The sequence below is a fragment of the Brachycentrus maculatus genome, unplaced genomic scaffold (assembly GCF_059751285.1).
Source record: "Brachycentrus maculatus isolate JH-2025_06_01 unplaced genomic scaffold, ASM5975128v1 h1tg000438l, whole genome shotgun sequence".
Classification (NCBI taxonomy): Eukaryota; Metazoa; Arthropoda; class Insecta; order Trichoptera; family Brachycentridae; genus Brachycentrus; species Brachycentrus maculatus.
The window spans coordinates 369636-395782 of record NW_028281186.1 but is presented as its reverse complement, the minus strand read 5'-3'; the positions used below and the strand labels follow the sequence as shown (position 1 = coordinate 395782).

The 26147-nt window shown below is 33.8% G+C and overlaps 1 protein-coding gene and 1 long non-coding RNA gene across 5 annotated transcripts in view; one reads left to right on the top strand and one right to left on the bottom strand.

Annotated features, from left to right (window-relative positions):
* Positions 1-26147, bottom strand: part of rdx (BTB/POZ and MATH domain-containing protein rdx) — a 226889-nt gene that overhangs the window by 66092 nt on the left and 134650 nt on the right. The window lies entirely within an intron of this gene.
* Positions 14188-22095, top strand: LOC148302594 (uncharacterized). The gene is made up of 2 exons (XR_015838628.1): positions 14188-15652; positions 21583-22095. It is a non-coding gene; the product is annotated as an uncharacterized LOC148302594 (long non-coding RNA).

The following is a 26147-nucleotide window of genomic DNA, read 5'->3' as shown; positions in this document are numbered from 1 at the left end:
CACATGTGAAGGACACAAATATTAGAAAAGATTATTTATAAATATCGCAAGAATAGGAGGTAATTCGAATAATGTGATTATTGTGCTATTTTAACAATGATGAAGCCCCGGAAGAAATATAAGAATTTTTATACCTGAGATATGGTAAATATTGCGGTATTCAAGGTATATTGAGAGAAAAGTGAATGCAGAGAATATTATAAATGGTATTTTAATAAAGTGATTGCTAATAAAATTATGCCATGAGAGTGTAATTGGCAGGACATAACGAAGTGCTGATATATTGAAGGGAAATATAGAATAGGCAAAAACAGGGTAAAAGCAAAGCAAACGGCGTTCAAAAGCGAACCCTAAGAGCCTTAGACGTATGTTTCGAAAAACAGATGTATAACAATTTAAAAAAATACATGTTACAATTGTAAAAATTACATTAGAAGGAATGTATGACTGAGTCAGAGGAATTGAAAATAATAATAAAGTCCCTTTGAGGTGCTTTGGTAATGCGGAGTGAATGTACGAAAAGAGAATATTTGACAAATGTAAATGGAAGAACAGAACGAGAATGGCCAAAAAAAAGGTTTGGCCATCGACCTTTCATGTGCATACTATCGTCAACAAAAAATCATAAATTAAGATATCTTTAAAATGTATTTTGTTTGTACTTAATCCTTCGTAGGTACTTTTGGCAATAAAAGAAATATATTTTAAAATTATTGAAAAAAAAACTATGGAAATCCGATATAAATGTTCTAGACAAAATATATTAAATTCCTTATTGCATTTAATCGGTTTCCAATGCAAATGTAAGAAGAATCGATATATGTACAGTATCTACTCAATGAATTAGGGCCACGCAGAATTTCGCGCAATTTCTCAATTCAAACAGGAATAACTCAGAGAAAACCTTGAATAAAACAACATTGAATTTTATTTACACAAGAACACTTTATTACGCTTAAATTATGCATATATTTTCATATAAATATAGTTAGTATTTATTATTTCCACCTTTGGCAGAAATAACTGCCTCAATTCTTTTTGGCATACTTAAAATGCACTGTTTTATCGTGTTTTTTATTTCTTCGTCTTCTGACCTAATTTTTTGAATTTTTTTTTTAGACAGTCTACTGTCGGATTTGGGAATGAGTATACCTTATTTTTTAACATGCTCCATACGTTTTCTATAGGATTAAGGTCCGGAGAATTTCCAGGCCAGGGGAGCAAAGGCAGATTTTTGTTAGACAAAATTTTTATTATTGATTTAGCCCGGTGGCAAGGTGCCCCATCCTGCATGAAGGTGTATGGACCTTCTGTTGGGTCGAGTGTATGGTAGAAGGGCAATAAAATTCGTTCGAGGACCTGCTTATAGGAATTTTGGTTCATTGTTCCTTCCACGAAAAACAACGGCCCAGGTAAATTGTTAATAATACATGACCATATCATTGTTGCAGGGGGGTGTTTGATAACTTTAACCACACAGGCCTCATTGTAACGTTCCATTGGTGTTCTCCTGACGAATCGACGGCTCTCTGTCACGGCTTCTAACCGGCACTCATCACTAAAGATGACCTGAAAAATAATGAAAATTTAAGTTTAATTCAAATATATAAGTTTATTGACTAAAATGATATGTTGAAAATTCAATTTAAATAAATACCTTTTTCCAATCATCTACCGAGTAATTTCGATGTAGCCTGGCCCATTTTAATCGATCCGCTTTCATTCGTGGTGTCAATTTTGGTACTTTTACAGGGCGCCTGCATTTCAGATTTACTTCGTAAAGACGTCGCCTCAGTGTTGATACCGATATATTTATACCCTCTTCTTCCAATTTTATTTTTAATGTTTTTGCTGATGCACTTCGGTTTTCTAAGGCACTTTGAACGATTTTTTGATCAGTCCTCGGTGTTGTTTTTCTAATCTTACGACAGTTCTTTCGCTGATTGCTGGTGGCGGGTGACTGATTTTTTATTGATTTTGAAATTTTGTCCACTGTTTGACGAGAAACGTTTTCTTTTTTTGAAATTTCTCTATTAGATAGTATTCCTAATTTCAGTAGCACTATAACACTAGACTTTTTTTCCTCAGAAATGTCTTTACTTTTTCCCATTTTGTCCTTTTCAAAAAAAACACTTGTGTTTACAAAAAAAAATTATACTTTATGAACTAAAATTAAAAATTAAGTTTTTTTCACAAGACACGATAACTATATAACCTCTCTGAACAAAACAACAATCAAAACTCAAGAAACTTCACTAATAAATGAGATAGGGCTTTTTTTTGAACTTTCAACTATCTGTCTACCTGTGCTAATTAGGGACCTTTCTCAGAAAAAGGGTTTAAAATTTTGTAAACGCTTAAATAATCCAGGTATATTTTACATATTATTGAAGGTAATATACATGATATTAGATGTCAATAAAAAACTTAAAGTATTTATGTAAAATAAATGTAATAATCCAAAAGATTTCAGAGTATTCAAAAAAATAATGGGTGGCCCTAATTCATTGAGTAGATACTGTATAAAATTAAAATAAAAAATAAACACTGAATATAGTAATCATCTTATGCAGAATATTTGGTCGTGTTTGAGGTAAAGCAACGAGGAAAAACTTGAAAGCAATTTACACATGGCGTTGTCATAGAAACTTATAAGAAGATATATTAACACTGGGTCGGAGGGAATCTTGGTAAAGAAGGGGCTGAGTGACAATTTAGTGGGGGAACTTACAACGCCTTTCTTCCCCAAAAACATATTTAGTTTGGGGATCTAAATATATCTCTTTAACAACAAAATCAAGCTGGGAATCAACAGAGTAGGAACGTATTCCCCTTAGAAATAAGTCATGCATTTGCGTTACACGTGGATGCGATTGGATTTTTTGTTATTTTTCAAATAGTTGACTAATAAAAAGTTCAAGTCAAGATAATAAATATTATATAATTTCAATAATATTAATATCTTGGTACAGATTAAATTTTGAAATTTCAATGTTATGCCTGTAAAATTCATTCCGATGTAAACTCAGATAATTATAACAAGTAAAAAGGTACGATTACATGTGCATTTGGAGACACTTCTGAATTGAAAATTGATAAAAACGAGATTTTAAAACATTTTTTAAGGAAAAATAAATCTTCTTCATTATTGATCGAATCAATTAGGTATTATTATGGTAAATTAGACAGAAAAATAAAAATATTCAAACAAACAATAATTCAAACCCTCCATAGCTGAATGTCCCCTTTTTATATCAAAATCGACATATGGCAGATCATGACCCTCGTGCTCACGAAGGTACCTCGTCATTGAAGTGCATAAAATTAAAAGTAAGTGAAGTAAAATCAGTAATTTAGTGATTTCCAGCACCACTGAAAAAAACCTATACAGGGAGGAACAGAAGTACGCGCCATTTGTGGTGAAAGTACGTAATATTATATATTTTCGCTAAAGACAGACATTTTTCGTACAGGTATAAAAACCCCTCGTCATAAAAACGTTATCAAAATGAAACATAATACAGTAACGGTGTGTTTATTATACTACGATTAGAAATTGACTTTAGGACAAATACAACACATGTTTACAAGTATTTTTTTTCCGAACAGGATACAGTTAACGTATTACATGGCGAAGCATATTTTCACATCTGATTTGAGAAACACACCATTAAAAAAAATCTTTTCGACGGTAAGTTGTGTGTATAAACAAGTTATCTAAAAATATAACATAAATGGATATTTCTAGTTTTTGCTCCAAAGCCTTCAATATAATACCTCGTCCAGTACAAGTCATTCTATCCAGTCTCACGCACCAGCGGATATTTTTTTAATCCCAAGAAAGGCTGTAAGGATTCTGAAGGCAAACGGAAAATGCAGTCAGGATAGGTAGGACTCAGGTAGAACAAAGAAGAATGGGTTTAGAACCTTTAGGAACAAGCAGGTATGAAGTGCACCCGATCAAGGATACAGAATACGAAATTAATAAAACCAGATGCTTATCCTGCCTTTCATATTTATGTTCAAGTCGTTCATTATGCAAAATATAGATTCGAAAATCCATACAAGATATAAAAGATGTGCCTAATTGCATTATAAAAATCATTTTCAATGCCAACCTCAAGATAAGTAGATCTTTTAATTAGATGATTCGGCAGTCACTTTGTGGTAAAATCTATCCATTTGTAATTAATGTTTTACTTAGTAAATACCACTATTTCTTAAAATCTATGTCTATGTTCCACTGATAAGAAATAAAAATAAATAAATAAATAAATAAAAATGAGAAACAGCTACAACCCCCTCTTCAACCTTCAACGTCCCAAGGACCCAACTCTAAAATTTAGAATTAGCTTCACATACGGTGTTTGAAAATGATGCGGAATGCATCGAAACACGTGTCACAGTAGATTTTAAGAAATTGTGGTATTTACTAAGTAAAACATTAATTAAAAATAAGTAGATCTTATTTCATAAAAAATAGATTTTGTAGTATAAATATAAAAAATATAAAAAGCCTTGTAGCACGACTCCGAACAACAGAATACAAAACTAGGAATTTAAATAAATCGTCAAAATCCAATGAACTTTTTTTCCATGAAATATTTTAGCTAGTTTCAGAAAATTCTTAGTTAGCTTTTTCCATTAAATAGTTTACTTAGTTTAAGACAATCTTGCTGTCGTAAAAGTTAAGATGAAATAACGTGTATCTATCCAATGGAGTGGATTAAGGATCAGAAGATATGAATTATTGAAACCTCAAACATCAAATTGAATGACGTATTGAATACGACACGTAACTTGCAAGTCCGTCATTGTGACGCTCGCGGCTGGTAACAACATTCTATAATGGATAGAGTCAGAAGTTGATCCCGACGGTTAGCAGCTAGTTTAGGACCTTGGAGTCCCGGGTTCGCGGACCCGAGCAGCCGCCGGTCCTCGCTCTACCTGCGGCCCGCGGACTCGAACCCGGGGATAACCTTCGCAGGCGGAAAACGGCCTCGCCGCGCCAACTGTGCTACACAGCCGGCAATGCAAACTTGTCCCCGTAATATTATAGTAACGATCTTGTGTCTATGTATTGTGTTCTTCGACCGCACTATGTATTCCTCGTCACTTTTATATTTTGTATATTGAAAACATTGTTAACTTTGTGGTAAGGTAATATAACACTCTCCTTATCATTCATCGTTCACTTTGTGTAATACCACTTTAATGTTGTTATCAAAGTGGTATTACATAAAGTGAACGACGGAGAGTAAGGAGAGTGTTGTATCTTTTTTCATTAATTGATTCGGCAGTCGCTTAGTGGTAAAATCTATTACTAATTTAAGTTTTACTTAGCAAATACCACTATTTCGTAGAATCTATTGTGACACGTGTATCGATGCATTGCGCAATATTTCAAACACCATTTTATCGATAAGTGATATTATAGAAGTGTTGAGATGGTTTGGATACGTGGAACGAATGAGTGAGGAAAGAGCGGCAAAACAAATTTATAAATGAATGTAGTCGGAAAAAGGAGCAGAGGAAGACCGAGAAAAACTTGACACGATCGGGTATGACAAATACTTGGTAGTGGTCAGGTCAGGAGTCGAAATAATCGACGGGTACGTACGAGGAGATGCATGAATGTGGAAGAGGCTCTTTCACATTCATGCATCTCCTCATACATACCCGCCGATTATTTCGACTCCTGACCCGACTGCTTTCAGGTATTTGACATACCTGATTGTGCCAAGTTTTTCTCGGTCTTCCTCTGCTCCTTTTTCCAACTACATTAGCTTCATAAATTTGTTATCCGTTCTTTTCTCACCATACGTTCCACGTGTCCAAACCATATCAACACACCTTTCTTAATATTATCGATAATGCTTAACTCAGCATTGTATTATTTTCTTATTTCACCATTCGAACATCTATCGTCTGAGGGATCGGATTTCGACTGCATTCAGTCTGCTTTCATCCTTCTTTTGCATTAATGTGTTTAAATAAATAAATATAACGTATTGAAAATATTACATATACGATAGTACGAATAGCATAAGAATAGAGTGAAATATTGCATTACTCGGAATCCGGGAAAAGTGTTGCACATAACGAGAAGCCTCGAGAAGTCTCTGTAGAGACGATCTCGAGTGCTCCGATTTCTCGATCCGCTGCCCATGTAGGCGGCGCATCTCCGCGCAGTTTACACCGAACGCGATACAATTGATATATATCTGGTTCGAGACCTAAATGTGAAATAAAAACGCGAGACGGCCCACGCGTTTCACAATACATAATATGCCCGCAAAGTGAGTGAGCTATTAGTGTCAATCCGATCAGAATGGGAACGGACGAAATATTATTGTGAGAATGTATAGGATGTTTTTTTTAGAGGTATACAAATTTCCCGCAGTAAGTTGATGGTGGCACCCGCCGTGCGGCATGTTGCGCCATCTTGTTGAAACCACAGCTCTGTCAATCAACTAGGGTACGAAGAAGTCAGTAATCATGGTTCTGTAGCGCTCTCCAATGACCGTAACATTCTGGCCGGCAAAAAATATGGGCCAATGATTCTACCGATAAAGCACACCAAACAGTGACTTTTAATGGATGTAAGGGTGTCTCTACAAAGGCTTTTGGGTTTTCACCACTCTGAATTCGACAATACTGCTTATTGACATAGCCATTTAACCAAAAATGTGCCTCATCCGTGAACAAAATTTTGCATTGAAAAAGAGGCCTTTGCACAGTTTACAAAATTTGCACAATTAGCAAGCGCTGTTCTGCCGTCAGTCTATACATGGTGATATGGTAAAACGTACTGATCATAAAACCACTGTCAACTGTCAAACTGACAGTCTGTAGAAACAATGTTGCTAGCTTAAAAACCAAACCTCTAAAAAAAACATCCTGTACAACTAGCGGCGCTGGAATTTAGACTGCGCTGTGACCGAAATGTGGACCTTCTACCAAACAACGCCACTAAACTCGTCTCTGCACTCGGCAACTCGCATACGCTAAACACGCGAAAGGACACGATTAGAGTTGAGTCTTGTATGGTATTTATGTCCGCAGACTGTCTTCGCAAGAATGCCAAAACAAAATTGTAACGGCACGCATCTACACAAAGAGATGCTATCGTACAAACAACACATTTATCGGGCGAATCTTCACAACAAACCAAGCGGCGAAATACTGGATTTAAATTACAAGAGCGATAAGATTTATTACTATTTTAGTTCACTTATATTAACTTCAGGTTGATAAAAGTATAATAAGGACAGGAAATGCAAGTTAAAACATATTTCAGAGACGTAAACCGCAATCGAGGTTTGCAAGCAGTAGCTACTTACATGTAAGGGGATCACTGAAAAGGCCACATTAAGTTAATTGTAAATATACATATTCACAAGGATTACAATAAAATTCAAATTTAGTTGCACAACTTCCTCGCTTTAGCATAAATTTGTACTTAAGAAGCTCCGGTAGCGTTTTTATATGCTTATTATGGTACGCTACCTTACTCAGCGTATGTGATCCACAAAAGTGCCGAAAAAAAACTCGTAGGTATACGTACGTTGTATACCTGCAATCATAAAGTGGGACAAAACCGCTTTGAGAGAGAAAGAAAGACAAGGCCGATCGATTGGGAACACTAACGAAATAACGCAACTAATGGAGATAGAACCCAAAAACGAGAGAGAAGGAAAATGAACAAATTGGGTTCGCCTTTTTTTGACAGCATAGCATGTGAGGACATGCGGCGTTAGAGCTACTAATAATCCTTAGATCATGCATACACTAATCCCAGAAATATATACATATACATTTTAGAGGGTCGGTTAAAAGACCGTAGCTACAAGTCGTTCGAAAGCAGGTAGCGAAGGGTTTTACATCTTGCCCAGAAAATGACAAAAGAACTACTATGGAAGCATTAAACATTATGTCTTGAGAAATTGGAGAATCAGCGTCATATGTAAACCGAATGCAGGAAAAAATGCCGTTTCAACATGCTCAAATGAAATGTGTTAAGAGAAAATTAAGCTAGGCCTAGAATAGAAATTTTCCGCGCGTGTTGTAACGTCGTTTTTAGGTTAACAGTCGTTTCTGAAATTAAACCAGAAGCGAAAAACTCGATGAAAGTCAGCAAGCAGTAGAGTCCATCAAAATATTGCCAAACAGTCATAAATAATTTGATAGGTGCATAATATTAGAAGTAATTCAGAATAACACCGTATCATCGGGTATTTTTTTTGTGAAAACATATACATGAGGTCACTTATTAACATTTTTATATCGAGCGAATAAAGTAGACCGAATAAATAAAAAGGTTATTTTCGTGGCAGTGAAAGCGTATTACTATGCGTCGAGTGCAGTCATCTGTACACAAACATGCAATGAGGTATTTTTTCATACAAGACATGGAAATAATAATGTTGAAAATGTATTATTTTGCACTAATATTGAACGGCAACAAAGAATATAGAATTACGTCAGGAACAAAAAAGAGTGTGACTTGTATGTCACTAAGGGGAAAAATCATGCGTGTGAAACGATCCCCCACATAGTCAGGGTGACCCTGAGGTCGCCCTTCGTGCCGGGGGAGCCCTGAGGGGCTGAGCCCCCTTTGGCGACGGGCCCCTACGGCAGGAGGCTCAACGTACACGGGCTGGAGGGGCCGGGGTTAACGAACCCTGCAGGACAGACGACAGTACAGGGGAGTAAAGATTAATCACCTCTTCAAGCGAGAAAGGTACGAAGCATTATTGTCACATCAGTTAAGAACGAGAACCGTGGATCAGCATCAGGTACCGAAGGAGAATTGGCGTTTCTTGCTTAGAATAGGAAGGCGAGAAAATACACAAAGCTCAAAATATAGCATAGATTGAAATAAAATAACACTCTCCTTATCATTCATCGTACACTTTGTGTAATATCACTTTAATAACTTTTGAACGATGAATAAAAAAAATAAAATAAAAAAGAGTTATATTACCATACTACAAAGTTAACAATGCTTTTAATATACAAAATATGAAATAAAATAAACCAAAAATATTACAATACAAATTGATTATTTAAAATATTTAAGATTTGTATAATCCCATTTACTGATAACAATAATCGCTATTATATAATATAAGTGGTTAATTTTTAAAATAATCAACATGTCATTCCACAAAGTTAATGCCGAATAAATAAATAATTACAATACAAATTATTAGAAAATACGTAAGTAAAAACAATTGTTTATCAAATATTTAGCTAGTATTTTTTTATGTGAAAAAATATGGTGTCTATCAGTTATTTTCCCTTCGTAAAGTTCCCCCGTTAAGATGGTACATAAATAAACAAATTATCCTCACTACTCGAGATAAACCTCGTCGTCACAACAAGAGATCGCTAAGTAAATGAGTGTGGCAGAGCATTGTAAACGGTGACAAAAGGTATTATGGATTAATATTTATCACAAACGAAAAAATATGCATTACAAAAGAAGATAAAGCTCGCCAAGGATATGAAGTATTTTTTTTATATATGTGTTCATGTCACGCATGTTAAAATGGTATGGGAAGACGGTATACCATGAACAAAAATATTATTTTGTGTATAATAAATATCCTAATTCAATTTTTGTCCGCCTCCGTAGTGTAATGGTCAGCACGCTCGGCTACAGTTCTGGAGGTCCCGGGATCGATTCCCAAGGGGGGTAAAATAAATATAAGTGATTTTTTCACTGTAATATTTATTCAATATTACCATGGACTGGTACCTGGAGCGGGGGGCTGATCACCTTTCCTTCATGTGTAAAAACGATCAAGATAACACTGTGTTTATATGACACAGTTCCCTATGCACCATTCGGGTGCGGATAAGGGTTTTATTATTATTAATTCAGTAGAATATTGTAGACAATTAACATAATATGACTCGTTAGTTATAGTAACATTTAGAAATACTGCTTTATTTAAAGAATTTCAACGTAAACACACTGATATTCACGTTGACGATACATTTTTGGGTAGTTAAATTATCACGCGAGACTAAAGGGGTCTTTATTAAAAGGTATCAATTTGTGGTAGAGTAAGTTCGAACTCAGAAACTTTGACTCAGCGACACTAACCACGGGACCACAACAAAACCACAATTTTTGTTGATTTTTTCTAACCAGAAGAGTGATTGAATATTAAATCAATGAAAACGATACAATGATTTGTTTGAAGTGGCCTAGGTTCAATTTCTGGCCGATTATATGGTATATGGAAATAAGTGGTCTATTACTTTAAAAGTGTACGAGACATTAGATTGCATTCTGTGATACACAAACAAGAACCATACGTATAGTTACGGCTTCTGAAATATCGCGTGGAAATAATGGGAAGAAGTAGCAGAAACATACAAATATTGCTCACAATAGTATGATGGAAAGCAAGCCATAAAACAATTACTAGTGGATATGTTACGCATGCATTATTTAGCTCGTGGTGACTTTGATGTTTTCAATTGAGTCGGATGTCGGGGACGAGAGCTTTTCAGCTGTGACAAGCTGACAATAATATTTATCAAGGGTTCCAGAAATCCAATTTACTCGGCGGATGTACCGATGTACCGGCCCCTGCACGCTCCAGCCATCTGCCCTCGCACAATAACCGAAGTACGGGGATCGACGAGTGTGTATACCATCAGATGTATACAGCGTGCAGTATACTGGTACAGCGCAGGATACAGGAGGGGAGGGTAGTCTCCAAGAATAAGCCGGGTCGGGAAAACTGTGTAAGGAATTACGGAAGGAAGAAGTTCAATGCACCGATCCTGTTTGCCCGATGAGCGTACATTATAACTAGTATAAGCATAGCATGCACAACGTATATATCGTAGTCACACAGGACAAAGTGACCAAGTGCATTTTGTACAAAAACGAGATCATTGGCTATTTGATATCTTACTAGCTTAATATTGCCCTGAAAAACATGGCAAGGATTTTAAACTTGGAAGGATAATATATTTACTTGTTACAAATGACTAAATGCATTGATGTTTATTTTCTTGCCAAGCAAAAGTGGCTTGAATGGCCCTCCTGAACATTTTGTGAGTTGGTCATTTCTCCTGTACGACTACGATATAAGAGCTGTAGAGTTATACATTAACTAATTCTTACAAAATTATACGAGTATTAGATGAGACACAATTGCAAAAATATTGCAACAAATTACGAGAAAACTAACGATATTTATCAAAATGCAAAAACAGGCAATAATTTTTTTTTACCACAACTTTCCCATAAATCTTCAGTTGTACAAAAAAAATTCTATAAATATATATTCCGGTACGGGCTATAAGTATTTTGTAAAAGAGTTGATATTCGCATTTAAAAAATAGGAGTTTTACAATTTCTGTATATTCAAGAAATGGTTTTATCGATATTGAAGTGTCTATATGGACAAAAAAAATAGAAAAAATCAACAAAAATGCCAGGAATACAAAAAAACACTGATAAACACTGTTTTTTTTAAACTTTCGTTATTTGTTAAAAATATAATATAAGAAGAAAAAAAATTATTCCGTACAAGGAGTTTAATATAACAAAAAGATTTTCTCACTAATATGTACAAAAAATCTTACAAACTTAATTTTGTACTGATTACAATAAAAATGTACAGTTAGAAACACACTTTAGTAAAAGTAAAATTCATTAATAAACAATGTTATTACAATCGTAGAAATATTTGGCCTTATTTAAAATAAAGTAATATTATTTTGGTATTTTATCCGTACTTATATGCCGATGATATCCCGAATAAACTTGATAATAATGATTAGCAATAAATCATGTATACTTAGAAAAACCAACTAGTAATTACTATCTGTAAGAAGCAGTGAACCGAATATTATATTGATATTCTAAATACATACTACACGACAGCACAAACGCAAGATAAAGGCGATAATGATACTAGACATTTCGCCTTGTATATGACTAATCAAATACAAGTAAATGTTCATTTTTGATGTTGACGGCTCGTTATATTACGATGAGTAAAGTACATTGTTGACACTCAAAAACCAGTTATTTACAGCAGATTTGTCGAAACAGAGTAGCGCAAGATTTTAGTAAATGTGTCACCAGTGTTTGGTTTTTTGTAACTAGACGGAAGAAAAGTGTCCCACATACTGAAAACTATGCAAATATGCGTGAAATTGAGCACTTGAACTAAGATATTCTTTTTTATGACCACCTTAATTATTTTCCACGTATGAGACCTGGGTACCTACCTGACGAAGCATAAAAAACACACAGAAATATCCACGTATTTGATAACCCAGTTAATTTGAAATGAATGCGAGTTGTAGACAGTGAAGATACTTTCGTTAATTGGGCGTGTGATATACAATATGTATATTATTTCACGGACACACTTACACTCATTTCGCGAATAGCAAGTTGCAATTGTTAAAAGCAAAGATAATATGTGACAAGAGAAGAAATATAATTAAATGAAAGTCGAAAACAGTATAGTATTATATATGCACACACGTTTTTACAAGAAACGAATATTCTCAGAATACCTAATCACGAACGCGAAATTAGCAAGTTATCACTTTCATTATCATATTTCATTTCATATCATAAACTGATAGCGTGAAACTACTTTATGGCGGATAACCCAATTGAATTAATGGTTTCGTGCGTCCAACAACTATCGACGCCGATCACATAAATATAACCCAACAAAAGAATATTTAATTTATAGGTATCAATACATAAAGTTTTCGAGGAATAATGATTTTAGAGTAACTAACTACCTTATCGTAAGTTAAATAGTATATTTTAAAAGCATTATCGATAAAATTAAGAAAAGTGTGTTGAGATGGATTGGTCCATGTGAATCGAATGAATGAAGAAATAATAGTAAAACAAATTTATGAGGCGAATGTGGTGGTAATAGAGGCAGAGGAGGACCTAGGAAAGGTCAGGGAGTCGGAATAATCGGCGGGTGTGTATGAGGAGATGCATGAGTGTGGAAGATGCGAAGATTGTTTGAAAAACAGAAGAGTGTGGCGTTTTATTTTTTCAGCTTATCCCTGCGAGGAAGCGGCGTGATAGTTAGTTTTTAAGTTTATTTAAAAAGCTACTAATTTTGGTTTTGAGGAACAACAAAAATATGCAACCTTTGAGCAGTCGTATCATGTATGATTATTTACAATCTAAATGTTTAGATCGTTTCAATTAGTTTACTAAACACGCAAAAATCACCAAAATCCAGTACGATGATGTTAGATTTAATCCAGAATCTAATAATGACTATTCATAAATTTGTAAAGACCAATTTTTAATTTATTCAAAGCGATCAAAGTTTGAAATTTATTAGAAAATAAAGCAACGGAAAAATACTTATAAAAAAACGAAACAAAGAATGCCTTTATTATGCCGATGAGTCGCATCGTATCGGTCCAATTCAGAGTGCATTTCGAGGTGACCTCAAATCGGTCGGCTTACTAACGTTACACAAAGGGTATCGGTATTGAGAGAGTTCAGCGACAGTCCTTTCATACACTCATATTGTTGGAAAAAATATTCAAAAACATTTCTTTAAGGATGAACATTTTTCAAAATATATATGAAACATTTTATTTCGATTAAAAGTATTTATAATATAGATTTTTAAAATAATATTGATTTTTATACCATAAAAGAAATTTACACATTATGTTTCATTTAGATATGTTTTTTTATTTTTATAAAGCGACGTGTTTTAACATTTTTTAGTAAAAGATTTTGTCCGTCTTAGTGTAGTGGTTAGCGCGCTAGGCTATCATGCTGGAGGTCCCGGGTTTGATTCCCGGGGGGGGGGGGGGGGCAAAATAAATAAAAGTGATTTTTCACTCTAATATTTATTCCATATTACCCTGGACTGGTACCTGAATCGGAGGGTTGATCACCTTTCCTTCGTGTTAACGATCCAGATATCACTCTGTATGATGCAGTGCCCTATGCACCATCGGAAAGGGTTAAAAAAAAACAGATTATACGTTTTTTAAACATATTTTATTTATATAAAGGAATATGTGTTGCATTCATTCTTAAGTAAAAAAAAACGTTAGTAATAAAAGGATAAAAAGGATCTTACGTTTACGGGTTTAGTAAAGTATAAAGGTCTATAGTTAAATAATCAGTAGTTTGTCTTATAAGGCTGTACTATTGTAGAAGCGAGTAGATAAATATTACACGTATGGTACGTTTAGCTGAGCTCATTAACTATGTAGCCGAGCATTGTTAACATTGTTTTTTTTTACAAGAAATCGGAGAAACGTGTGGTCTTAATAAAGTGCTACCTAGTTTACATCTGTCTATTGTGTTGCTGAAACTTGATACTCCGCAGTGCTTCATTATCATAATGCGTAACAAAACGATTTTCTCGTTTTTGAAAAGTGGATCAAGACTGTTGTAAACCCATTTGGAATTGTAATAATCCAAATATCAATGTCAATCGTAATAAGCGGGCGAGAGAAGTATAGTGGCCGGCCGTTTCGAAGGTTTGCTGGCAATAAACTGGCCGCAAGCGGCGCTCGTAATTCTCGGAGATGGCCGGCATCGATGGGAATATGGTATTTACAGATCGGTGATAAGTGATATGGAATATGTCTCATTCTTCTCTTTTTTATGAAAGAAGATGGAAGTCAGAGAATCCTAGAGCTAACGACATGGCATTTGGCTGGCTTAAGCGATCACTTTATACTTTATACACTTGTGTAAGGTTTTTCATTCTGCTTATTATTGAACATCCAGATCGCATTAATTCTTAAAACCTGTATATACATACAATGGTCTTAGATCTTACCATATACCGGTAAGGTTTTCGATACTTTTGTGAAGTTGGTCTATTGTAACGCCATCAGTTAAGGGGTATCGCTCACTCCTTTCAACAACGTCATATATCGAAAAACTTGATTTTTCAGGTGATCGTTTTTGAAGTTTAAGAATATAATAAAATGTATTAAAAAGAAATACCAAGCCACTTATTGAAGTACTTACTTTGGAAAAAATCTTTTTATGTAAAATCTGAAGGTTTTTTCTCCATTTGAAAAATATTTAGTTTATTTAAAAAAAATAGTTAAACATTACCTTTTCTTTAAAATGCAAAAACAACACTTTCTGCTGTGTAGCGGGTAAATAAATATTAAGTTAAAATATGCCGCTTTTGCTGGGATATAGTACATTTTCTGGGCATTCCGAAAACATGCACAACTGAAAATTGACGATTTTTGATATATGCCGTTGTTGAAAGGAGTGAGCGATATGTGAAGTATTGGCTTATTTATAAGTTACGAAATTTATTGAAAATGTGAAAAAAAAAATTGTTTGTGTGATAAATGATAACATTACGCGTGTGGCAACTGATACCCGAGGAAAGAGGCATCATCATCAGCCAGCATCGGGCCGGCAAGGTCGCCCCACTTGTGGGAGCGCCGCGCGGGCCGGGGCGGAGGGAGACGCGAGGAGACGAGAGGAGACGAGAGGAGACGAGAGGAGACGAGACGAGGCGAGAAGAGCCGAGCAGCCGGACCGAGGCGGCCTCCGCGCGAACCTTGCAGCAGCTGCCGAAGCCGTAATCAGGTTATGTCGGCGACCAAGGAAATCATACCGACGAGGTATCAAATGGTAATCAGATCACACGCAAAGGATGCACAGAGTAGGCGAAAGGTCGCGAGTACTCGCGCACTGCCACTGCTCGGCTGTCCAAACTCAAAACACAGTAAAGGACATTTTGTTTGTAGTACTTTTTTTTTGCATTTTTGGATTAAGTACAATCTACTTAATCCAACAATGCAAAAAAAACGTACTACAAAAAAATGTCCCTTACTGTGATTTTGAGTTTGGATAGCCGTGCTGTGCACTGGCTCTCGGGAATATACGTCGGTGTGCACATCTGTGCAAACATACTCAATTCGACTGGTCATTTTTTTGAATAACCTAACGTCCAAGTGACTCTGAAATCTAGCTACGGCGTATGCAACACCGCTTATCATGACCCTACTTATGTTTAAACTTTATATAAAAAAATTATAAAAAAAAACAAATATATAAAAAATATTAAAATAATGTTATAGTCCTGATAAATATATGGTTTGAACCATAAATATCATTAATTGGTTCGGCAGTCACTTTGTGTTAAATCTATCCATGTTTTTATTTATTGATGTTTTACTTATGGTATAAAAAAAGCTTTGGTGTAAAGAGTGATATTTACCAAGTAAAACTTAGAATAAAAATGAAACATAAAATCTCGATGCATATATTCAATCGATGGGGTTTCTTTACATTTTTATCCAATGTATCCACCCCGTAGTGGAGAATAGAGCCTCGGTTCCATCTGCCCCGTGGAAGTCATTCACCCCTGACGTCCCACTACCCTCCTACACTCCTGTGCTCGGCTGCTGCTCCTCTACACCCTAATGGCTTTCTGGGGTTTATTTATTTCTGTTGCATCGCCTCCAACGGTATTACGCTTAAAGACGAATTTATTTTGCACCAGACGTGTCTCGTTGGTCGACAACTATAAGAAACTTAATTTGAACGAAAAGTATTCCAGATTTGTGAACAAGTATTTGGAAACACTCAAAAAATTGTACATAAAAAAATAAAAAGTATTATTTCATTAATTGATTCGCCAGTCACTTTGTAGTAAAATGAATTAATTTTTAATTTAAGTTTTACTTGGTAAATACCGCTTTTTCTTAAAATCTGTATCTAATAGATAATGATCATTAATTTAAAAACAATAACGTAATAATCCTAAAAATAATTAATACAAAAAATCATAAGCTGCAACATTTTGAAACAATAGTTATTCATAAATTCAGAAATTCATTCAACCTATTGTGACTCGTATTTCGATTCATTCCGCATCATTTTCAAACACCGTAAACCACAAATCATACGGTGTTTAAAAATTATCCGGAATGCATCGTGACACGTGTCACAATTATTAAAAAAAAAAAAAACAGTGGTATTTACTAAGGAAAAGTTAAATTAAAAATTAAAAGATTTTACCACAAAGTGACTGTTGAATCAATTAATGGAATTAATTTGTATCATTAAAATAAAAACCGCTTCTGTAGTGTAATGGTCAGCACGCTCGGCTACCGTTCTGGAGGTCCCGGGTTCGATTCCTAGGTGGGTCAAATAAATACAAGTGATTTTTTCACTGTAATATTTATTCAATATTACCCTGGACTGGTACCTGAAGCGGAGGGCTGATCACCTTTCCTTCGTGTGTGAACGATCAAGATAACACTGTGTTCATATGAAGCAGTGCCCTATGCACCATTGGGGTGCTGATAAGAGTTTTATTATTTATTATTATTAAAATAAAAATAGCAAAAAGGGCGTCATTTTGTGTTATTATAATTTGATTAAATCTTGTACATGAAATAACTAACTGACCATCACGCCGCTTTTTCGCAGGGGTACGCAGGGAGAATAGAACCCCACATCGTTCTGTCTTTGCAAACATGCTTTGCCATTTCAGATTCGTGCATCTACTCATACATACCCCCCGATTATTCTGACTCCAGACCTGACCACGAGAAGTATTATTATTTATCTCAAATATTTATTTGAAGGATACTACAAGGGCAGTAAATAATAAGGCGCATTTTACAATGAGCAGTAAGCAGAAACGTATTCCGAGAAATCACGTGCGTGTTCTTATCGCACACATAATAGAGTTGTAGTTTTAGCCTCAAGACTCAATCGACAATCCGTCTAGTCGCATGTATTGATAAATCGGAAAATGTTGACGTACTCGCAACTAATATGTGTGTATCCAGACTATTTGGCGGCTAACGCTATTACACATACATAAGATAATAGCTGCTAAACAAGGAAAGCACGAATACAGTGTAATATCATAATGATACACTATACGAAGGGTAAAGTAAATCATTCTAGGAACTGAATATTCCAGTTTTATAAACTATTAATTAAAAGCGCACTCCATTTAGAAGTTATTTACTTAAATATCCCATTGATATGTTAATAAAGATGACAAAGCTTATCGATTGAGGACGTCGAAATAATCGGCGGGTACGTATGAGGAGATGCATGAACGTGAAAGAGGCGTAAAATGTTTGCAAAGACAGAGTGGTATGGCGTTCTATTCTCTCTGCCTACCCCTGCGGGAAGCGGCGTGATAGTTAGTAGTTACGTTGAGTATTAACAGAACTAACGACTTGGGAGTGTTATGGGTAGAATGGGGAATATATATATATATATATATATATATATATATATATATATATATATATATATATATATATATATATATATATATATATATATATATATATATATATATATATATATATATATATATATATATATATATATATATATATATATATATATATATATATATATATATATATATATATATATATATATATATATATATATATATATATATATATATATATATATATATATATATATATATATATATATATATATATATATATATATATATATATATATATATATATATATATATATATATATATATATATATATATATATATATATATATATATATATATATATATATATATATATATATATATATATATATATATATATATATATATATATATATATATATATATATATATATATATATATATATATATATATATATATATATATATATATATATATATATATATATATATATATATATATATATATATATATATATATATATATATATATATATATATATATATATATATATATATATATATATATATATATATATATATATATATATATATATATATATATATATATATATATATATATATATATATATATATATATATATATATATATATATATATATATATATATATATATATATATATATATATATATATATATATGAATATTTATTTTAATTTTATTTATTTATTTTAAAGGGAAAATAACAAATACATTTAGACATATAGAAAGTACAGGTTAGAGAAAAAAAATGAACAATGAGATTAAATGATTCAGAAACAATTTTCCACTAAAAGCAAAATATATATACATAGACATAATGCAAAATGATCACTTAAACCAGCCATTGATAGGTTCTACATCCTGTAATTTTTCCATATTCAAATCTCAATGAACTTCTTCATCAATGTTGATATCAATAAAATCTTTGTATAAATTATTGATTAGATGTGGAATAAAGAACGTCACATTTCCATAAATATCTCGTTTCAAGAGCTAAATTTAAATCTTGATTCACATCGTATTGCGATACCTGCATACCATTATATATGTAGGTATAAAAAGGGTTACTGGGTCGGCTCCCTTGAACGGAAATACATTTCAAAAGAGAGAATCGAGAGAAAAACGCGGAGATTGAACTTAATACAGCCGAGACAATCTCAAGTAGATGCACGCTGGAGCCTTGGCTTATTTGCATTCGGGATTTAACTACCGCCAATGCTACATAACGTTACGTAAAATTATGCTTTCAAGTAATGGACAATTCTATAACATCACAAAATAATAGCAGGTTAGTAAATTTAAGACTTACTTCAAAGTCACCGGGATAACTGCAATGATAGTGAAAAATTAATATTAAGCAAAACGTGTGTCCAAATCTTTGTTCACAAATATGGACATCTCTAGAATACAAGATACATTTCAAAAGGGTCTTGGCTAAATAAAACGGTTACTCAACTCAACCATGGATGGTGCCGAGAACTCACATGTGAGAGAAAGTGTCAATTAAAGGATATAAACATGTTCCGATATTAGATTAGCGTGGTTGTCAATCATGTGTAGAATGGTGAACGTTACACGTATATAGAGTGATCACTTAAACTAACCTTTAATAGGTCGTAAGCGCTGTAAATTCTCAAACTTCCATATTCTTCTTCATCTATATTAAGATGGCAATATAAAGCAATTTTTTTTTAAAATTACCTAACGTTCAAGTGACTCTGAAATCTATCTACGGCTTATGCAACACCGCTTATCATGGCCCTATTAGGACTTCAATTTTATTAGTTTTATAGCCTATACGTACTCGTGAGTGGATTTACTCGTTATGTTTAAAGTTACTATAATTTCATGTAATTCATGAGTGAAAATTCTAGGAAAAAACACTCTCGCAGAACCAAAATGTCTGGCATATGAGTATAATTATTCCAATGCGTAAAAAGGATACAATTTAAGGTTTAAAACGTCTACCGATGCAAATACATAGTACAGTACCTACCGCACAATGGCAGGTAAAAAAATGGTATTGGCGAAGGTTTTAGGCGCAATCGCGTTGCGCTCACCCGCGCTCCGTACTGTAACAAACGATGATGGCGACCAGTATGTACTGGCGATACCACCTACCTATGCCTAAAGACTCGTAATTGATAACAATTATTGCTATAGGAGGGCAATCGTAATCGGAATCCATTGTACACGAGAGAATCATTTGTAATAAACTATATGGGGTCACGAACGCGACACGATGACCTACTCCGACTATAGCGAATTTTTAATGAAAACCGAAGGTATATCATACTATCAAGATACAAGTCATTCCAGAAGATGCAATATGCAAACACAATAAAGAAAAATTAATGTACGTCGTGCATAAATATGTCGCAGTTGATAGTCAGAATAAACCTCATTATGAAAACGTAATAGAGTGCTAATAAATTACGCTAAAGAATAAATTGAAACGTAAACACATCAATAAAATGGAACACGACTGCAACAATTGCCTCCTGATAGTTGACACTAAAATATGCTACGTAATTTTGAACTCGATAATTTAAAACATTAAATAAATAAAAATCGAGAACTTGTATAAAGTTAACGGTATAGACATATAGAGGTGGATGTACGAACATTATTTTAAACAAATATAATTCATATAATAAAATAACAAATATATAGTTTCTTGCACATTTATTGTATTTGATCAGTTACCAGGTCTCGACGTTACCGGCATCATCGGACTAGAGAGTAGTGTTATTTCATTATATGAAATACAGCTCCACCAAGAAATGTCAATACAAATCTTAAATATTTATTTGTAATTCACTTTCACCTTACGAAAATACTCGGCTGTCCGAACTTAAAACACAGGAAGGGACATTTTTTGTAGTACGTTTTTTTTTGCATTTTTGGACTAAGTAGAATCTACTTAGTCCAAAAATGCAAAAAAAAACGTACTACAAAAAAATGTCCCTTACTGTGTTTTAAGTTTGGACAGCCGTACTAACATGGGTAACAACAACAACAAAAAAGTGAAAAATGTATTTGAGTAAAGGTTACAAATTTAGATATTTTCGTAATTTTTTTAAAAGGAAAAAATATAAATTTATGTAATTAACTATTACCGCCACGCGGCTTCGCTATAGAGATAGGCAGAGGGGGTGGAACGGTACACTCTTCTGTCCCGACACACACTTTTAGCTTCCTTTACGTCAATACAACTAGTCTTACGTGCCCTTGATTATATATATTGAGATAACAAGTAACAATCGCGAACCATTGCGAAAGTTATATCGTTCACTCTTTAAATATTGCAGGGCACTCGGACACGGGAAGCCGCGGCTCGGGGGACAGCAGCAGAGTGCTAGCAGTGCAGTGCAGCACAGTACAGCCTCATAATGTGGATCAGTATTGAGGCTACGAGACCCGCTCGGCGGAAGATACGGCGGAGGTTGGTGCAGCGAGCGGCCGCCGGGCCATGGGAAGACGGCCGAGTGGTTCCATTTCAGGACCGTGACACACTTTCTTACGTAACTTGGGCCCGATGCACAAGGTGACGGAACGAGCGAGCCTCCGTAGCAAAACGGAATAACGTATCACCTGACCGCGCTCTGCTGCGATACACTTATACACGCCTTTTTACTAGGCGCGTCCATATTGCGCGATTATGAAATCTAACGAAAATTATGTCGAGATAAATAATGGAGACAAAGCTGTGTGCAATATTAAGCGACTTAGCATACAAAGCTACAGCTCACCACAGGTTAGAAAAGGAATGCGAAAACCGATAATAAAGACATTTTGCCAAGAGGCATTCTTACGTAAAAAAATATTAAAATAATGTATGTCAACAGAATAAACAGATTACGATACCAATATGACTCATTATAAAAAAATTAATAGGTGAAAAAGGGCAAAAAATAAGTCACAGTGAAATGAAATAAATAAATAATTTAGATCTTTAGCACATACTAATATATCCATATCACAACATTCCGTATTATTTGATTGGTTACGATAGTTGACACGGTATGTGTAAATGTATATCGAGCGCAGTAATAATTGTCCTACTTTTTAGTACTAAGGCGTTTTCTTGAATGAATGTGACGATAATCAACCTGGTATTGTACAAGAAACAATAATATGACCGTATCAGGCCAACGGTGCAGAAAAACTAAAAATGGGAATTGGATTACCGTTTAATGACCAATTCAATTAGATTTATTAATTAATTAACATAAACATGACAAACTTATATTTAAAGCGTAAGTATATATTAATAACACATATTAAAAAGTAAGTAAAAAGACTCTTGTTAAAGTTGTAGAATAATCCCGCTTCGGAATTGAACAGAATTGTTCTGCATAGGGGAAGCTCTTCCTTCAGGCATAACCATAGGCATGTCGGTCCTGTTTATAGAAATGTCAAACAATCTATGCCGACGCTGTCTTAGGTAAATATCGGCAACATACATCCCAATGCACCGGATAATTTCAAGATTATCGATCATACCGCGCAATCGATAAAAATGCGTAATCAAATACACATTCCTTATAGTCTCTAAACTAATGTAGCCAGTAGACCAAGTGTGACATGTTAGATGGCATTTGTAACAAGTAGTATCTCGATCAGTCAGCTGTACGCCTTGGCACGGAGGCGTGTTTGGAGGCTTGTCGATATGTGGCGACCCCAAGAGTGTACATTCTCCACATGGTATGGTATACCACAAGTGCCAGTACGCACTACGTCAGCACACTAACTCGCGGCATGGCCCGCAGGCCGACGTACGTCAGCTCTCGTATCGTCAACGGTATTCGTGACGCGATACGGACTTGGAGGTGGATGTACGAACATTATTTCAAACAAATATAATTCTTATCATAAATAACAGACTGGTCTCCCGTCCGATAATGTCGGTCACAACGAAACCCGGTCATTAGTCAAATAAAATAAATGTGGAAAAAAAGTTCTTACACTTACACTATCCTTCTCATTCATCGTTCACTTTGTGTAATACTACTTTGATAAACAATAATTCGTGACTACCGGTTTCGGAATAATCATTCCATCAACAGGTCATTAAAATACAATTAATATCTATTTATAATGGAATGAATTCCGAAACAGGCAGTCACGAATTTGTGTTTATTAAAGTGGTATTACACATAGTGGACGCTGAATGATAAGAAGAGTGTTATATTACCATACCATAAAGTTAACAATACTTTTAATATACAAAATATAGTTCTTATTTTACTTTATAAAATGCAGTTCTAGAAATGACAATACAAAACTTAAATATATATACATATATCATAACTCAATGAAATGTCGTTACAGCTTTAGTAACGAGGAATATGTATTTACACATTCTCGCGGACTGTTGAAAAAACCCAATTATTTCAGCATACATTTGATGACGAGATAGCAGGTACTGTAAAATCAGTCATCCGAAGTTGTTTAAATATGGATTTGAATGTACATTACGAGAATTCAACCCTTGACACAGATTCTACGAGGAAGGTGCGGGTAACGATTAAAAATGTAATATTTCCCAAATTGTTAATATTAAAATTAAATGACCATTTTCAAGGCGGGTGTGGAGGATCCCAATGCCGTCTGAATCAAAAGCCGGCACCACGTTGAACTGGTTGGACGGAAATTTGGAGCGGGCATTGAAAATGGGCAAAGTTTGATCGGCAGTGGAAAGCGCGATTCGGGAAAAAAATGCCAAGAGAAAAAATGTATAATATAAAGGCTATCGGCGGGCCCAAGGTGCGGCGGGCGCCTTGACATTTCTGTCCAATTGTTGGGACGTATGGTGGAAAAGCGGCTAACACACTGAATCAGATGTTTGTTAAACTGACATGTTTATTCAGCGCTGACGTTATTGACCCGCTAATCCAAATCAATAGATGACACGACTTCAAAAGTTACATTCGAAACATACTGCTCTTGTTGATAAAACACATGTATGTAAATATATCTAGTACTGAGTACACGAACACAACCAAACACTATTATGCCGGATTTTGTTCATACAATTGATAACCTAACCTAACAATTATTTGTACGCCTTCGTAGTGTATTGGTCGGCGCGTTTGGCTACCGTGCCGGAGGTCCCGGGTTCGATTACCTGGGGGGTAAAAATAAATATAAGTGATTTATCACTCTAATGTTTGTTTGATATTAACCTGAACTGATATCTGCAGCGAAGGGCTAATCACCTTTCAACGGTCGAGATAACATTGATAACATACTATTTAGTACCCTATGCACCACTGGGAGCAGATAAGAGTTTGTAGAAGAATATATATATATATATATATATATATATATATATATATATATATATATATATATATATATATATATATATATATATATATATATATATATATATATATATATATATATATATATATATATATATATATATATATATATATATATATATATATATATATATATATATATATACATATATATATACATATATATATATATATATATATATATATATATATATATATATATATATATATATATATATATATATATATATATATATATATATATATATATATATATATATATATATATATATATATATATATAATTTTCTAAAACAATATTGCTTGATTGCTTTTTCTTCAATATGGTACAAGCGGATATCTTTAAATCGATGGATCAATGAATACTAATTAAACCAATCTCTTTTTTTTTAAATATCGATGTATACATAAATTTTCAAAAAATGCTAACTGCGAAACAAACTTGAATATGACGGAAGAGCCGGCGGAAGTGGCGTTGAATATGATCAATAATTTTGCCATGTGCCGAGAAGTAGGTGGTTCGATAGTTAGGTACTGTCAAGCATCATATCTTTCCACCGTAATGTGGGTAAGTGAGACGAGAAACAAGGTCTCCTCACCACTCCGCGAGGTTTACTCACTGGCAACACATATCCATACATATATACATATCTACACTAGTTACTACTCCTAATGGCCAAATGAATGGAAAAACTGTGCTAACATTCAATTTAGTCATAAGAATCTGTGCAAATCAAAAGTGGAGATCTCCATAACCGATTAACCCCATAGTGCACATATCGCTCACTCCTTTCAACAACGTCATATATCGAAAAACTTGATTATTCAGGAAATCGTTTTGAAAGTTAAAAAATATAATAAAATGTATTAAAAATAAATATCAAGCCACTTATTGAACTTTTTACTGTGCAACACATCTTTTTAGGTAAAACCTGAATATTTTTTCTCCATTTGAAAAATATTTAGTATTTAAAAAAATAATTAAACAATACCTTTTCTTCAAAATGCAAACAACATTTTCTGCCCTGTAGCGGGTAAATATTAAGTTTAAAATATGCCTATTTTTCTGGGATATAGTACATTTTCTGGGCATTCCGAAAACATACATGCACAACTCAAAATTGACGATTTTTGATATATGACGTTGTTGAAAGGAGTGAGCGATATAATAAAACCATAATAACCATGGTGTCAAAGAAAGCTACATGTATTTTAACTAGTAATTTGAAATTTAAAATATTTTATTATTTTTTATATCTATCAGATACTGGATTATTCATCCTACGGATGATATGTCAATATTTAAGATGATATATCTATCGTTTTTTTAAAAATATATCAAAGAAGATGAAAGTCTGAGAATTTGGCTGGTACATAAGTGTATACAGGGATTGCTTGACCCAGCTTTTAATGTTTGAAAAATGTGTGATTTCATATATAGTAGGTTTTTTTAAAGAAATATGTAATTTATTGCAAATGCAGTAAGTTGTTACAATTCCATTTAAATATTTTTGGTAATGTATCTAAAAAAAAACAAATTATTGGAT